Raw genomic sequence first — 16,096 nt, 5'->3', positions numbered from 1 at the left:
AAAATAAAATAAAATAAAATAAAATAAAATAAAATAATGTAAAATAAAATTAAATAAAAAAATTAATAAAAATTACAAAATTAAAAAAATTAAAATAAATTAAAAATAGAAATAAATATAAAAATAAAATACAAATAAAACAAAACAAACTAAAATAAAAATAAGAATAAAAATAAAACTTAATAATAATAATAAATATACAAATTAAAAAAAAGTTTAGTCTAACTGATTTGTGGGGTGGTTCGGAGGTTGGAAGTTCGGATAAAATAGAGTCAAATAAAAATTAAAGAAAATAAAATAAAATAAAATATAATAAAATAATAAAATAAAATAATATAAAATAAAATAAAAAAAATTAATAAAAATTACAAAATTAAAAATTAAAAAAATAAAAATAAATTAAAAATAGAAATAAATATAAAAATAAAATACAAATAAAATAAAACAATCTAAAATAAAAATAAGAATAAAAGAACTTAATAATAATAAATATAAAAATTAAAAAGAAAATAAAAATAAAAGAAAGCAAAAAAAAAATTAAATAAGGTAACAATAAAAATAAAATCAAAAATAAGATAAAAATTAAATAAAAACTCTAAAATAGAGTTTAGTCTAACTAATTTGTGGGGTGGTTCGGAGGTTGGAAGTTCGGATAAAATAGAGTCAAATAAAAATTAATGAAAATAAAATAAAAAAATTAAAAATAAAATAAAAATAAAAATAGAAATAAATGTAAAAATAAAATACATATAAAATAAAGCAAACTAAAATAAAAATTAGAATAAAAATAAAACTAAAGAATAATACATATAAAAATTAAAAAAAAAAATAATAAAAATAAAAGAAAAGAAAACAAAAGCAAAAATCAGTAAGGAAAGATTATAGTCGGGCGGGGCCGACTATATGATACCCTACATCACTGTGAATATGTAAAATATATATAGGAAATATATATCAATTTGAACTGATTTCTATAAAATATGGTGCCCTTATTACTAGACAAAATTCCGGCACACATTCCGAATTTCATCAAAATTAAACAGATATCAGGTGTTTGGTGCAGCAAATACGTGAAATCGGGTGAAAATATATATTGGAGCTATATCCGAATCTAAACCGATTTCGATATAAATTGGCACACTGATTTCTAGACCGAATTCAGTCACACATTCCGATTTCCATCAAAAGCGGACGTATATAGCGTGTTTGGTGCAGCAAATACGTCAAATCGGTCGAAAATATATATGGGAGCTATATCCAAGTCTGAACCGATTTCGATGTAATTCGGCACACTTATTTCTAGATCGAATTCAGTCACACATTCCAAACTTCATCAAAATCGGACCTACATAGCGTGTTTGGTGCCGCAAATACGTAAAATCGGCCGAAAATATATATGGGAGATATATCCAAATCTGAACCGATTTCGATATAATCTGGCATACTTAGTTCTAGATTGAATTTCGTCACACATTCCAAATTTCATCAAAATTGGACAGATGTAGCTTGTTTGGTGAATCAAATACATCAAATAGGCCAAAATGGGAGCTATATCCAAATCTGAACCGATTTCGATATAATCTGGCATACTTAGTTTCAGATTAAATTCCGTCACACATTCCAAATTTCATCAAAATCGGGCAGATATAGCGTGTTTGGTGCATCAAATACCTCAAATCGGCCGAAAATATATATGGGAGCTATATCCAAATCTGAACCGATTTCGATGTTATTTGGTACATTTATTTATAGACATAATTCCGTCATAAATTCTAAACTTCATCAAAATTGGACAGATGTAGCGTGTTTAGTGCATCAAATACCTCAAATCGGACGAAAATATATATGGGAGCTATATCCAAATCTGAACCGATTTTCACCAAAACCTCTTCCGACGGCTAAAAAAATGATCTTGCCCAGTTTTCTGCCAAATCGGACAACAAATGCGACCTGTATGTTGCGAACGGACGGACATGCATAAATCGACTCAGAAAGTGATTCTACGCATATCCCTAGAAGGAACTATGGGTCTATCTCTTGGAATGGGTTGGTTCTTAGGGAGGGTGGAAGTTTGGAATGAGGTGGTTCGGAGCGGTGTGGTTCTGAGGCTGGAAGTTCGGAATGGGGGAAGTTCTGTTGGGGTTCTTTTCATTACCGTGTTTTCAATATTTCCGAACAAAATCTCCCGTCGTAACGTTTTAAAAACTTTACTTATTTTAACAATGTAAAGGGTGTTTTTTTAAGTCCGATAGAACTTGAAATTGTAAAAAATAACACAAAAAATTAAATTGTAATCAAAAATTTTTATTCGAAAGATCAATACGTGACATTAACATTTGAAAATGATTTCGGGCATATGGGCACCGCGGCTTTTCTTGACGAAGCGCATTCTGTACGTCCAATTTTTGGCCACTTTTACGAGCACTGCTGGCCGTATGTCACGAATAAAACGAACAATGCTGGCCTCCAAGGCATCAATTGTTGCTGGTTTATCAACAAAACCAGTGACTTCACGTAGCCCACTGGAAATAATCGAGAGGTGTCAAATCGCACGACCTTGGAGGCCAATTGACAGGTCCACTTCTCGAAATCAACTTATCGCCAAATTTTGATTTCAATAAGTCGTTGGTTGCGTTCGCCGTATGGCACGTAGCGCCATCCTGTTGAAACCACATCTCCTCCGGATCAATGTCATCCATATTTTCAAACAAAAAATCATTGATCATGGTGCGGTAACGATCTCCTTTGACCGTAACGCGAGCTCCGGCATCATTTTTGAAGAAATAAGGTCCGATGATGCCACCAGCGTGAAAACCGCACCATACGGTGCATTTTTCTGGATGTAATGGAGTCTGTAGGGTCTCTTGTGGATTGGTCTCACTCCATATGCGGCAATTTTTCTTATTAACAAACCCGTTAAGCCAAAAATGCGCCCCATCGCTGAACGCCATACAAATGACGAAGTCGTCTATAAGTTGCGCGAATCAACGACTGATTTTCAAAGTAAATTTGGATAATTTCGTAGCGTTGCTCAAGCGTGAGTCTATTCATGATGATTTGTCAGGGTATACTGAAACAAATAAAAAAAAGTTTCATCAAAATTCAATTTTTTGTGTTACTTTTTACAATTTAAAGTTCTATCTAGCTTAAAAAAAACACCATTTACATTGACAAAGAGGTCGTTTACACCGCAAATTTCAGGCAAACTTATCAACATTTGGTCTGCAAATACAAAATGCAAAGTTTTCTGTCGAACGAAAGTGCACAATTTTCTGCAGTTACAATTTTTCGCTTAGCAGAAGAGGACGTTTGTGGAACAGAAATCAAAAAGATAGCAAACATTTTTTCGAAATTTAGCAAACTTAGCACTTATCAATAATAAGGGTTCTATGGATCGGAAAAAAATTGCGATTTGTCAAAAATATTGGTAAATGCAAAATGAAAAGTTGTTTCGTGGAATAGGGCCCTGGTATCAGTTCGTGCCATCATATAAAGTGGAATAACTTTTAATCCTTAGTAGAAGGATGTTCCATAATAGACAAAAATATGGTAAGTAATGGGCAGACTAAAGACACTGCACTTTGATCACACAGCCTTATCCCTTTTCTTGTGGACTAGAGCAGGGATGCCAGATAAGTTTGGTCGAAAATCGGCACTTTTCGGGTGCCAAAATCGGCAAAAATTTTTCAAAATCGGCAAAAAATCGGCAAATTAAATAACGTTTATTTCAGTTCAAATTATTGCTATATTTAATAAGCATAAGTTAAAAAATAAAATTTTAAGTGCAACAAAACAATTAACAATTCATAAACCAAGGCAATAATTCAAAATATGTATGAATATAAATGGTTTTACCATACGCATATGTAGTATATATTTATAAACTAGCTGAACCCGGTGCGCTTTGCTGCCCCGACTACGATAAAATATAATGGAATGCCATAATTATATTAACGTTTTTAATATTTTAACGTATAAATATAGGAGATATAAAGGCGTTATATACTTAATCAGGGTTGTTATGGAGCTACTATGTTATTTTTTGTATGTTTCAGGAGGTAACACTCCTCCGAAAGCTTTTCCGCCAATAAGTATTCCTAATGATTTAGATATATCATAATAACACATAAATCTTAAGAAGTCTCTCAAAGATATGATACTTAATAGCAGTATCCTTGGTCAATTCCTTTCCAACTATAAGTTCTTGTGTATATAATGATGAGTTCTACTGACTGCTAAGTCTTCAAAATTTCATTGAAATTGAACATATGTAACAAAAACATGCCGAAAATATATATGGGAGCTAAATTCAAATCTGAACCCTATTCGATATAATTTGTCCCATTTATTTCTAGAACGAATGCCGTCACGCTGAACCGATTTCGATATAATTTGGGACATTTATGTCTAGACCAAATCCCGTTTCTTTTCTTTCGTTTTTTCATAGTATGCTGGGGAGGGTTACTAACCCGACGCCCAAACCCAAGTTTTTAACGTTCTTATGGGAGAACGCGCGGCACATGTTAGCTCACTACCTTTAACGGGTGTTAAAGGCAGTTCCCCAGGTGACACCACGGGGAGGTCAGTGTCCACTTGAGATGAAAGAGGGACCAAGATAAATCCTGGGCTTTGCCATGTTAAAACCGGTCAGGACCGTTGCTTGCTGCCTACGTCACCCAAATCCCGTTACGCATTCTAAATATCAGCGAAATTAGACATATATAGCGAGTTTGGTGCATAAAATACAGGAAATCGGCCGAAAATATATACAGGAGCTATATCAAAATCTGAACCGATTTCGATAAAATTTGGCTCATATATTTCTAGACCAAGTTCAGTCACACACTACAAATTTTATTCAAATTGGATATAAATAGCGTGTTTGGTGCCTCAAATACATGAAATCGGTGGAAAATATATATAGGAGCTATATCCAAATCTGAACCGATTTCGATATAAATTGGCACATATATTTCCAGGCCAATATCCATCACACATTCTAAATTTCAGCGAAATTGGACATATATAGCGTGTTTGGTGCATAAAATAAGGAAATCGGCCGAAAATATATGTATATGGGGACTATATCCAAATTTAAACCAATCTCGTTATAATTTGGCACATTTATTTTTAGAACAAATGCCGTCAGACATATAAAATTTCAGCGAAATTGGACATATATATCGGGTTTGGTGCATAAAATAAGGAAGTCGGCCGAAAATATATGTGTATGGGAGCTATATCCAAATCTTAACCGATTTTGATATAATTTGGCACGTTTATTTCCAGACCAAGTTCCGTCACACATTCCAAATTTCATTGAAATTGGACATAAATAGCATGTGTGGTACATAAAATAAGGAAATCGGCCGAAAATATATGTATGTGGGAGCTATATCCAAATCTGATCCGATGTGAATATAATTTGGTAAATTTATTTCTACATCAAATTCCGTCACACATACAAAATTTGAAGGCTGTATCTGTAATAGTTCTAAAGATATTTGCATACAAAATCTAAATTTTTTGGAGGTACCTCCGGTTTTGATGCTATATCTCCAGATCCACGCGAAATTTCAAAAAATTATATAGCCTATTTTCATTCCAGGCCATGTAGCAATGTACCCTAAAAATGTCAGTAAGATCTGTTCAGCGGTTTTCGAGTCCATAAGGCACAAACAAACGAACAAACAAACAAACAAACAAACGTACAAACAAATTTCAATTTTATATATATAGACTAGCTGAACCCGGTGCGCTTTGCTGCCCCGACTACGATAAAATATAATGGAATGCCATAATTATATTAACGTTTTTAATATTTTAACGTATAAATATAGGAGATATAAAGGCGTTATATACTTAATCAGGGTTGTTATGGAGCTACTATGTTATTTTTTGTATGTTTCAGGAGGTAACACTCCTCCGAAAGCTTTTCCGCCAATAAGTATTCCTAATGATTTAGATATATCATAATAACACATAAATCTTAAGAAGTCTCTCAAAGATATGATACTTAATAGCAGTATCCTTGGTCAATTCCTTTCCAACTATAAGTTCTTGTGTATATAATGATGAGTTCTACTGACTGCTAAGTCTTCAAAATTTCATTGAAATTGAACATATGTAACAAAAACATGCCGAAAATATATATGGGAGCTAAATTCAAATCTGAACCCTATTCGATATAATTTGTCCCATTTATTTCTAGAACGAATGCCGTCACGCTGAACCGATTTCGATATAATTTGGGACATTTATGTCTAGACCAAATCCCGTTTCTTTTCTTTCGTTTTTTCATAGTATGCTGGGGAGGGTTACTAACCCGACGCCCAAACCCAAGTTTTTAACGTTCTTATGGGAGAACGCGCGGCACATGTTAGCTCACTACCTTTAACGGGTGTTAAAGGCAGTTCCCCAGGTGACACCACGGGGAGGTCAGTGTCCACTTGAGATGAAAGAGGGACCAAGATAAATCCTGGGCTTTGCCATGTTAAAACCGGTCAGGACCGTTGCTTGCTGCCTACGTCACCCAAATCCCGTTACGCATTCTAAATATCAGCGAAATTAGACATATATAGCGAGTTTGGTGCATAAAATACAGGAAATCGGCCGAAAATATATACAGGAGCTATATCAAAATCTGAACCGATTTCGATAAAATTTGGCTCATATATTTCTAGACCAAGTTCAGTCACACACTACAAATTTTATTCAAATTGGATATAAATAGCGTGTTTGGTGCCTCAAATACATGAAATCGGTGGAAAATATATATAGGAGCTATATCCAAATCTGAACCGATTTCGATATAAATTGGCACATATATTTCCAGGCCAATATCCATCACACATTCTAAATTTCAGCGAAATTGGACATATATAGCGTGTTTGGTGCATAAAATAAGGAAATCGGCCGAAAATATATGTATATGGGGACTATATCCAAATTTAAACCAATCTCGTTATAATTTGGCACATTTATTTTTAGAACAAATGCCGTCAGACATATAAAATTTCAGCGAAATTGGACATATATATCGGGTTTGGTGCATAAAATAAGGAAGTCGGCCGAAAATATATGTGTATGGGAGCTATATCCAAATCTTAACCGATTTTGATATAATTTGGCACGTTTATTTCCAGACCAAGTTCCGTCACACATTCCAAATTTCATTGAAATTGGACATAAATAGCATGTGTGGTACATAAAATAAGGAAATCGGCCGAAAATATATGTATGTGGGAGCTATATCCAAATCTGATCCGATGTGAATATAATTTGGTAAATTTATTTCTACATCAAATTCCGTCACACATACAAAATTTGAAGGCTGTATCTGTAATAGTTCTAAAGATATTTGCATACAAAATCTAAATTTTTTGGAGGTACCTCCGGTTTTGATGCTATATCTCCAGATCCACGCGAAATTTCAAAAAATTATATAGCCTATTTTCATTCCAGGCCATGTAGCAATGTACCCTAAAAATGTCAGTAAGATCTGTTCAGCGGTTTTCGAGTCCATAAGGCACAAACAAACGAACAAACAAACAAACAAACGTACAAACAAATTTCAATTTTATATATATAGATAGATACGTGTATCACGGTGAGCCTTAACTAATTTTAAATGGAAGGTGCTTACACCTCGGAAGTTTTTGCTGATTCTGAAACTACAATGCTCATAGATGAGAAATATCATGAAACAAAAAAAATCGCCGGAGGGATTTTAAAATAAATCGCGATTTAAGTTCACATTTTTAGGGGTTCTTAAGGTTTTCACGACTTTGCTTGGAAACCGCGAGTTCTATGTAAATGGGCCTAAGGAAAATGTTGTGGCAGAGAAAATTCTCCACAAGTTTGGCCTTTATGATGTTTTCGTAGGTTTTACCGTTTTTGAGATATAGAAGTTCAAATTGGGACAAGTCTCCTTATAAAACAATGTTATGACTGCAATTTCCCAACTTAAACGTATATATTTCAAAATGGTGCAACCTAAGAAAAAATAAATCAGCCTATCTTGTAGAGAATTTTCACGGCTACAAAGTTTTCTTTAGTCCCATTTTGATATGACTTGCGTTTTTCAAGCAAAATCGTGAAGATTTAAGATAAAAACCTAAAAATTTGAATTGAACCTCTATATCTCAAAAACGGTAAAACCTACGAAAATATCATAAAGGCCAATCTTGTGGAGAATTTTCACAGATACCACATTTTCTTTAGACTCATTTCGATACGACTTGCGGTTGCCAAGCAAAATCGTGAAAACCAAAAAAAACCCTAAAATTGTGAATTTTGATCGCGATTTTTTTTTAAAATCTTTCCGGCGATTTTGTCTCTTTTTTATTTTTCTCATCTATGAACATTGCTGTTTCAGAATCCGCAAAAACATCCCATGTGTAAGCCGTTTTCATTAAAAGTTAGTTAAGGGACACTGTGCATGATATTGTTTTATAAGGGGGCGATACAGTCAGTGCATTGTCCCAATTTGAACTTCCATATCTTAAAAACGGTAAAATATACGAAAATATCATAAAGGCCAATCTTGTGGAGAATTTTCTCTGCTACAACATTTGCTTTAGTGCCATTTACATAGAACTCGCGGTTTCCAAGCAAAATCGTGAAAACCTTAAGAACCCCTAAAAATGTGAACTTAAATCGCGATTTATTTTAAAATCCCTCCGGCGATTTTTTTTGTTTCATGATATTTCTCATCTATGAGCATTGTAGTTTCAGAATCAGCAAAAACTTCCGAGGTGTAAGCACCTTCCATTTAAAATTAGTTAAGGCTCACCGTGGTATGTATATATGAAATCAATATATTTTCAATTCCGTCAAGCTAAACAACACGTATACAAATATTGTCTTAAGAGGTTATTAATAAGGTGATTGTTTTTATACCCTCAGCATTTATGCTTACGAGGGTATATAAGCTTTCATACGGGCAAAATGTACCTCATCGAAATAATGGTTTTAGACCCCAAGTATGTTTGGACGAAATGTGTTTCAGACAATTTGGAGTCGATTTAGCAATGTCCGCCCGTCTGTCTGGCTGACTGATGCGCACCATAATTCTCGAACGGATGAGTCGATTTTTCCAAGGTTTGGCTTTCGTAATATTTTGTCGAAACTTAGTTTAAGTTCGAAGATGGGCAATATCGGTCCACACCTTCAGGTACCTCTCCCACAAAAGTTCGAAAATTTTCGGAAAATTTGTGCGTACGATAACTCTTGAAGGGAGTAACCTATTTAGTCCATACTTTGCACATCGTGAAATGTCTACCAGACTTAGATGAGGTTCCAATACGTACTCAATCGGTCCACTCCTTCGGGAACCTCCCACACAAAAGTCCAAAAATGTTCGGAAAAATTCTACGCGCGATAACTCTTGAAAGGAGTGACTGATTTAGTCGATTTAGTACTTTACATATCGTAATATGTCTACAAGATATAGATTAGGTACGAATATGGACTCTATATGTCTATTCCTTCGGGTACCTCCCACACTAAATTTCGTATAAGTTTTCTTTAAGACCTGAGGCCCAATTCCGTTTCTATGAAAATGTAAAATGAAAGCTTTTACAAAGGAGAAAACTATCAAATGAAAAAAGTTATAAAGGAAATATTTTTCATAGAACAAGAATCCAGCCCCTTCTCCCGAATCACTTCGATTTTGGTTGAAACAATTTGGATACGCTGCCTCCATTACGGCGGTAAAAGCTTTTTCAGGGGCATGTCCATACTCTTGAGAATATAGCCCGAGAGGTGTAAAAACCCTTATGGCACCATAATTCTCGGACTGATCAACCAATTCCAAAAGTTATACGATGACCCACTGAAATGACTAGTGGGCGCGATATCTATCGAAAAGATATAACTCTCAAAATAAAATCCACTTCCCTAATGGACTATGTCGGTCCATTCCATTAAGTCCCACCTCCACAACACTTTTGAATTCAAATTTTAATCCACATTTTTCGGCAAGTTGAAATGTATAAAAAAATGGCTACATAATTCTGAAAAGATGTTAAAAACATTCGATCTGTCCGTAGAAGAAAGTTTCAATTCACATAGGCTGAGGGTATACCTCTGTCAGCAAAGCCGACTGACACTTTCTTACTAGTTGTATTGGAATTTTGAAATGTTGGTTTACAATTAAATTAAATTTCTGTAATAAATATTTGAATTAAAGTTTTGTAACAAATCATTTTTATGACAACATTATAACAGTTAGACTTATTTAATTTTAAGTAGTCTTTAGTAAAGAGAATTCCTTCCATCGAGTCCCTAACTAATCGATCTCGGTACTTGTTTTTATTTAAATTTACTTGGCTAGAAACTCTTTCCACATTTGCTGAAGAATGTGGCAAGACTAAAACATGTTTAATAAATTTGGACAAAATAGGAAATAATGATTTAGAATTTGCACATATTAATTCACACATTGTTTTCCAAAATTGTAGCAACTCTACGTTTTTATCTTTAAACAAATTTTTGAAATTTAAACGTGAAAGTTCGCGTGATTCTTGCTTTTCGTTTATGTTTATAAAGCATTCGTATTCCTTTATAATGTCGAAAAATTAATCTTGTGTGCCATTTATTATAAAACTTAAAATTAAACCGCTTCAACTCGGACCACAAAGTTAAATGTAAAAGTTTGTGCAGTTTTTGATTATTTCCACTAACCCACTTTTCGACAATTTCGTTTTTGAACAATTTCCTTGACGTATATACTGAAGTACACGTTATAGTAATCAAGAAAATTCAAACTGTTTTTATAAAATGTTAAAAAAATTATTATTATTATTAATCAAACTACTCTTGACGATATAGTTGTCTTTGTTATTGTACCAAATTAGTTCTAGCAACCACAATTTTCATACAAGATGGAAATTGTATGTGAACAAGTTGCCTTAACTAAAAATCGGCATTTTAGGGGTAAAAATCGGCAAATCGGCATTTCTATTTTTTTGGACTAAAAATCGGCAAAATGCCGATAAATCGGCAAATCTGGCACCACTGGACTAGAGGTATAATGCTCATGATCCAAACAGCGGGTACTCGTTCCTCCTGTCAGAGAGTGCTAACTTGCTGATGCCGTCTTGTGAGCTATTACTCCTAGCATGTTTGCTATTGAAAGCTAACTCGATACACTTTTTGATATAGCCCGCATAGACCGGTACCTCTCGATTTTCGGTATTTTGTAGATTGAGGACTCAATATTTCACCGAATGGTGGAAAATTTGGCATTTGGAGGTACAAAAATGTCCACCAAATTTTCGGTATTATGAAGGCTGTGGCCTCAATATCCCCCGAATTGGGTGAAATTTGTCGATACAGGTCCTCGTGTGCATATAGCTTCCAAATGAGGCACCTCCCTATTTTCGGTATTTTGAAAATGTTGTGGTCTAAATACAATATCCCTGGCACTATCTTTTAAGCAATGGGGAGCGGACTTATGCCCCGGTAGTTTGAGCACATAGTCTTATCTCCCTTCTCAGGTTCAGTGTGACCAGATCTAAAAAAGTGTTACAGCTAAATCTGAATTGAAATAAAAATATTTAATGTTTATATAACGTTTCCATCCGATTTCCGGTATTATGGCGTTTTAGCTACATTTTCAGACCGAATTACCTATAATTTAGCATTTAGGGTTCCCAGTGGCCAAGAAAATATCGACCAAAAATTGCGTACATAGGTTAATTTTTTGGGAATGAGCTCATTTAACGGTACCACCCGATTTTTTGTATTTTTTATGCATTTAGCTTGATTTTCAGAGAAGAACCAGTTAGCTGTAATTTAGTATTTAGGGTTTTCAACAAACTTCTCCAGTAAATTGTTGTGGACATAGCTCCACGTACTGGCACAGCCTTCATACACCGGTACCGGCCGGTTTCAGGTATTTAATGTTGTTATATACATTTTTGGTTTAAATTTAATGTAATTAGCATTTAGGATTCGTAGTGATTAAAAATGTTACCGCCAAAAGTTGTAGGCATGGGTCTAGATTTTGGAATAGGTATTATTAAACGGTGCCGGTTCATTTAAGGTACTTGGGTGTCATTTGGGTTCAATGTGGTTAAATAACTTCACCATAAATCGCGGATACAAACCACTGATTTCAGTTTTTTAAATATTATCTACTTTTTCGTGCAAAATTGGAAGTAATTTCATATTTATAGTTCCAGTGGTCAAACAACTTCTCCATCTAAAATAATGGGATTGGTACTTTCGTAACAAAACGAATAACTTATTATTTCATATCAGTTCAGGATGTTGGTTCATGGTGGAGGGTATAAATATTTGGTTTTGTCTATAAAAAAGTACTAAAATATTTGGGATAGAAATATGTTGTGGATAGAATAATGCCAAATTAAAAATTGAATAATGGTAAAGAAAAATGCTAAATAGAAATTTTGCGGCTATATACAAAAAAATATTCTAAATTTAGCTGAATAAATGCTGGAATGGTCACACTCAGGTTTCTCCGCTTTTGAACATTTCGGATGGTAGGACATCGTCTCCTACTGCCCTAATATTTCTCAGCCGATGTTGCTGCCTTTACCTCCTCTTGGCGGGCGGTTTACATTCCATACGATTTTCTGTGATTGGATCTGCGGTATCTTCGTCGCCTGCGCTACTATTGCATAACAACAGTTTGGAAAAATGTTCTGGTACATCCTGAACACACTATCTGCATCAGTTACCAAATTACTTTGCTGGTCCATACAGGAGTATGTGCCTGTATCGAAGCCATCAGTTTGATGTTTCATTTTTTGTATAAGGCCTGTTCCTTTACGTGCAAGAATCTTCAAGTTTTACCACTTTTTACTCGAAAAGCGTTCCTTTACTTCAGAGACCATACAATTCATATGGGTGCAGTTTACAATTTTTACTACTTTTGCGGGTTTTACCATTTTCAAAAGTAAAGGAACAGACCAATAGTTTTTTTCACACTCCCGCTATACAATTTCTCACTTTTTTCCTTCGAAAAAGACGCGTTGCTACTGATTGTAGAGTAGCCCTATATGACGTATTTTTTTCTTCGGTAGCAGCACGACATTCCTGGTCATATCATGGGCTCCTTGGTGGAGGTCTATGGTATCCAAGTAAGGATTTGGGCAATATTTTGCAATTGTGCTGTTATGTTATCGGGACGAGGAGTGCTTTGATTAAGCAACTGGGCAAGTTGAGTGGAATATGCTGTGGCTTTTTGTTGTTAAATCAGCTTACCAATGTCTAACTTTTGTGTTGTGTCTGTTCGATCTGCTACAAGGCGTTGGTGTGAGTTCTATGTTGACTCCTCAGAACGATCGCACATCCAACACGCTCGATGAATGTCTTCCACCTATCACAACTCTTATTTCCATTTTTTGAGTTATCGACAATATTCGGTAACTTTAAAACCCAAAATTATGAATGAAAAGTTCAAATAAAAGTTGACAACACTGTTACTATCTGTAGAACTTTTCGACTTCTTTTTATTGGTCGCTAACTTACCGAATAATATCGTTAATTACCATAATTTCGGCATTTTAAATTTACCGATTTTTGCCGATAAATCTAAAAATGAGTTAGAGAATCGCACTACTGGTGCCCTTATGAATATCGAGATGCTTAAATCTGGTATTGCTAACTACCATGTTTTTGTCGCTGCAAAGACTATCAGCCTGTGGATACTGAATTTCCCGAATGTTGGGCCAAATATGTTCTCCATTCCAATTTTGGCACTATAATCGCTTAGAATAATTTGAATGTTGTAGGTAGGACAACGTTCATTTCATTTGATTCTCCTAAGCGTTCGTAAAATATTCTTTTGTCTGTTCGTCCATGTAATTTTTTGTAATAGCAGTTATAATACAATGTGTCACCTTCAGGTGTCGTTGTGACCCCTTTACCAACCCATCGTATTTCCTCTTCGGGAGTAATATCGACCTTATATTTTTGAAGTACATCTGTCAGTGCCCCTCTACATAAAAAAAGCGAACATTCCAGGTGTAGATTCGCCGATCATGGTCCTTAAACGTTTACGGGGGTCGTCAACTTGATTTAGTTCACATTAATAATTAACTTGATTTAAAATGTTGTTATCGTAATCACATTTTATCACAATCGCATTAATTATGGGCCAAAAGGATGGATACAAGTAATCTGTAAACGCGAAAATTAATATAAAATCAATTTAATAATTTCATTAATTGTATGGTATTAAAGGGTACATTCAGCGTCATTTATAAGTTACAAAGATTTTATATTTTAAATATATTAACATGAAGTGATATACTAGTATGAAACTAATAAAGAGGCATCAGTCGTCTTTGTCGACAGAGATATACCCTAAGCCTATGTGAAGTGAAACATTCATCTACGGACAGATCGAATGTATGTAGGGTCTTTTCAGAATTTTGTGGCCCGTTTTGGATATTTAAACTTGCCGACAAAAATGTGAATTAGGAGTAAAGTTCAAAAGTGTCGCGGAGGAGGTAGTTGAAGGAATTTTAGGAGGTAAACTAAATTTTAGTTTGGGTTTTGTACACCTTGGGCTGGGCTGTTTCCTCAAGAAGTTTAGACTTGACCATAAAAAAAATTTACCGTCGAAATTCAGAAAGTGAGTGCAAGTTGGTTCAAATAAAATTCAAAGTGATTCGAGAACTGATCCGAAATTTTGTGTGGGAGGTGCCCGAAGGAGTAGACAAATATAGTCAATATTTGAACATAATGTATATCTGGTATATAAATTAGGATGTGTAAATTATGGAGCAAATCGGTCACTCCTTTCAAGAGTAATCGTACTCAAAATGTTTCCGAGCATTTTTTACAGGTACATGAAGGTGTGGACCTATATGGCTGATCTTCGAACTTAAACTAAGTTTGGGCAAAATATTATGAATAGTTGTACCGAATCGGGTGTTCCGTCCGAGAATTATCTTGCGTCCAACCACTACACATGATGTTTCAAGTTTTTTTTTTTGCACCTTTTAGGCTATTTTCTTAGGAAGTATGAACTTGCCCGTGATGAAACTTAACGCGTTTTTCTCGTCGGCTGGGGAAAGTTCAGTCTTGTCCAGGGTATTCATAAGGACCCACTAAACCTTACGAAATGAAAATACTAGTATTCTCCCTTTCCTGCGGGCTAAATTGGGGATTTATTGATTAAACACTTATTTACAATCTGCTTGTATTTAATTCCGATAAGAATAAATTCAATGGGTATATATTTGGATTAATAGTTGGCGTAAGGATTATGTAGACTCGGTGGGGTTTGGCAGCCGAGTAACTCGTGTTGAATTGGCGGGTTCTTCTTCGAGAGACACAGTGGTGTTTGTGTTCGGGTGTGAATGATCGGGAATACGATGTATTCGGCGCTCGGCTGCAGATGATCGGGATGACGATGTATCCGGTGTTTTGCTGTAGATGATTGGGAAGACGATGAATTCGGTGTTCGGGTGCAAATTATCGGCCTGCAGATGATCGCGAAGACGATGCATTGACTGTTTGACTGCAGATGATCGATGATGTTTTCGGCGTTCGGCTACAGATGATCGGGAAGACGATGGGTTCGGCGTTTTTTGGAGCATGATGGCGTTCGGTTGCTGATGTTTGGGAACACGATGGGTTAGGGTATTAATGATCTAATTTCTACCAGACGCTATTGGTTTCTAGCTACGGAACAGCTGATCCGAAGATCCTGTGGAACAGCCGATACGAATGTCCTTGAAACAGCTGAACCGAAGGCCCTGTAGAACATCCGACACGAATGTCCTATGGAATTGATGACCCGAAGGCCCTGTGAAACAGCCGACACGACTGCCCTGTGGAACTGCTGAACAGAAGACCCAGTGAAACAGCTGATTCCAAAGCCCTTTGTATGTATTAGCCACCACAACTTAATAGGTACTCCTCAAAAATTATTTCCAACGCTTTAGAACCGAAATACAAGTTTACGGATTTAGAACAGTTTTTTTGTTCCAACCCGTGTAACTAACCCCCTGCAGTAGTAAGCTCCCAATCAACATCCAACTTTGAAATATTTGAGTGACTCGAGATATGAGGTAAATGAGAATTACTTGTTTTAAACAATGACAATGAATGTTGT

Source organism: Musca autumnalis, unplaced genomic scaffold (genome assembly GCF_047663935.1).
Source record: "Musca autumnalis isolate F117 unplaced genomic scaffold, ASM4766393v1 scaffold_1, whole genome shotgun sequence".
NCBI classification, from domain to species: Eukaryota; Metazoa; Arthropoda; class Insecta; order Diptera; family Muscidae; genus Musca; species Musca autumnalis.
Note: the sequence above shows the minus strand (reverse complement) of the source record.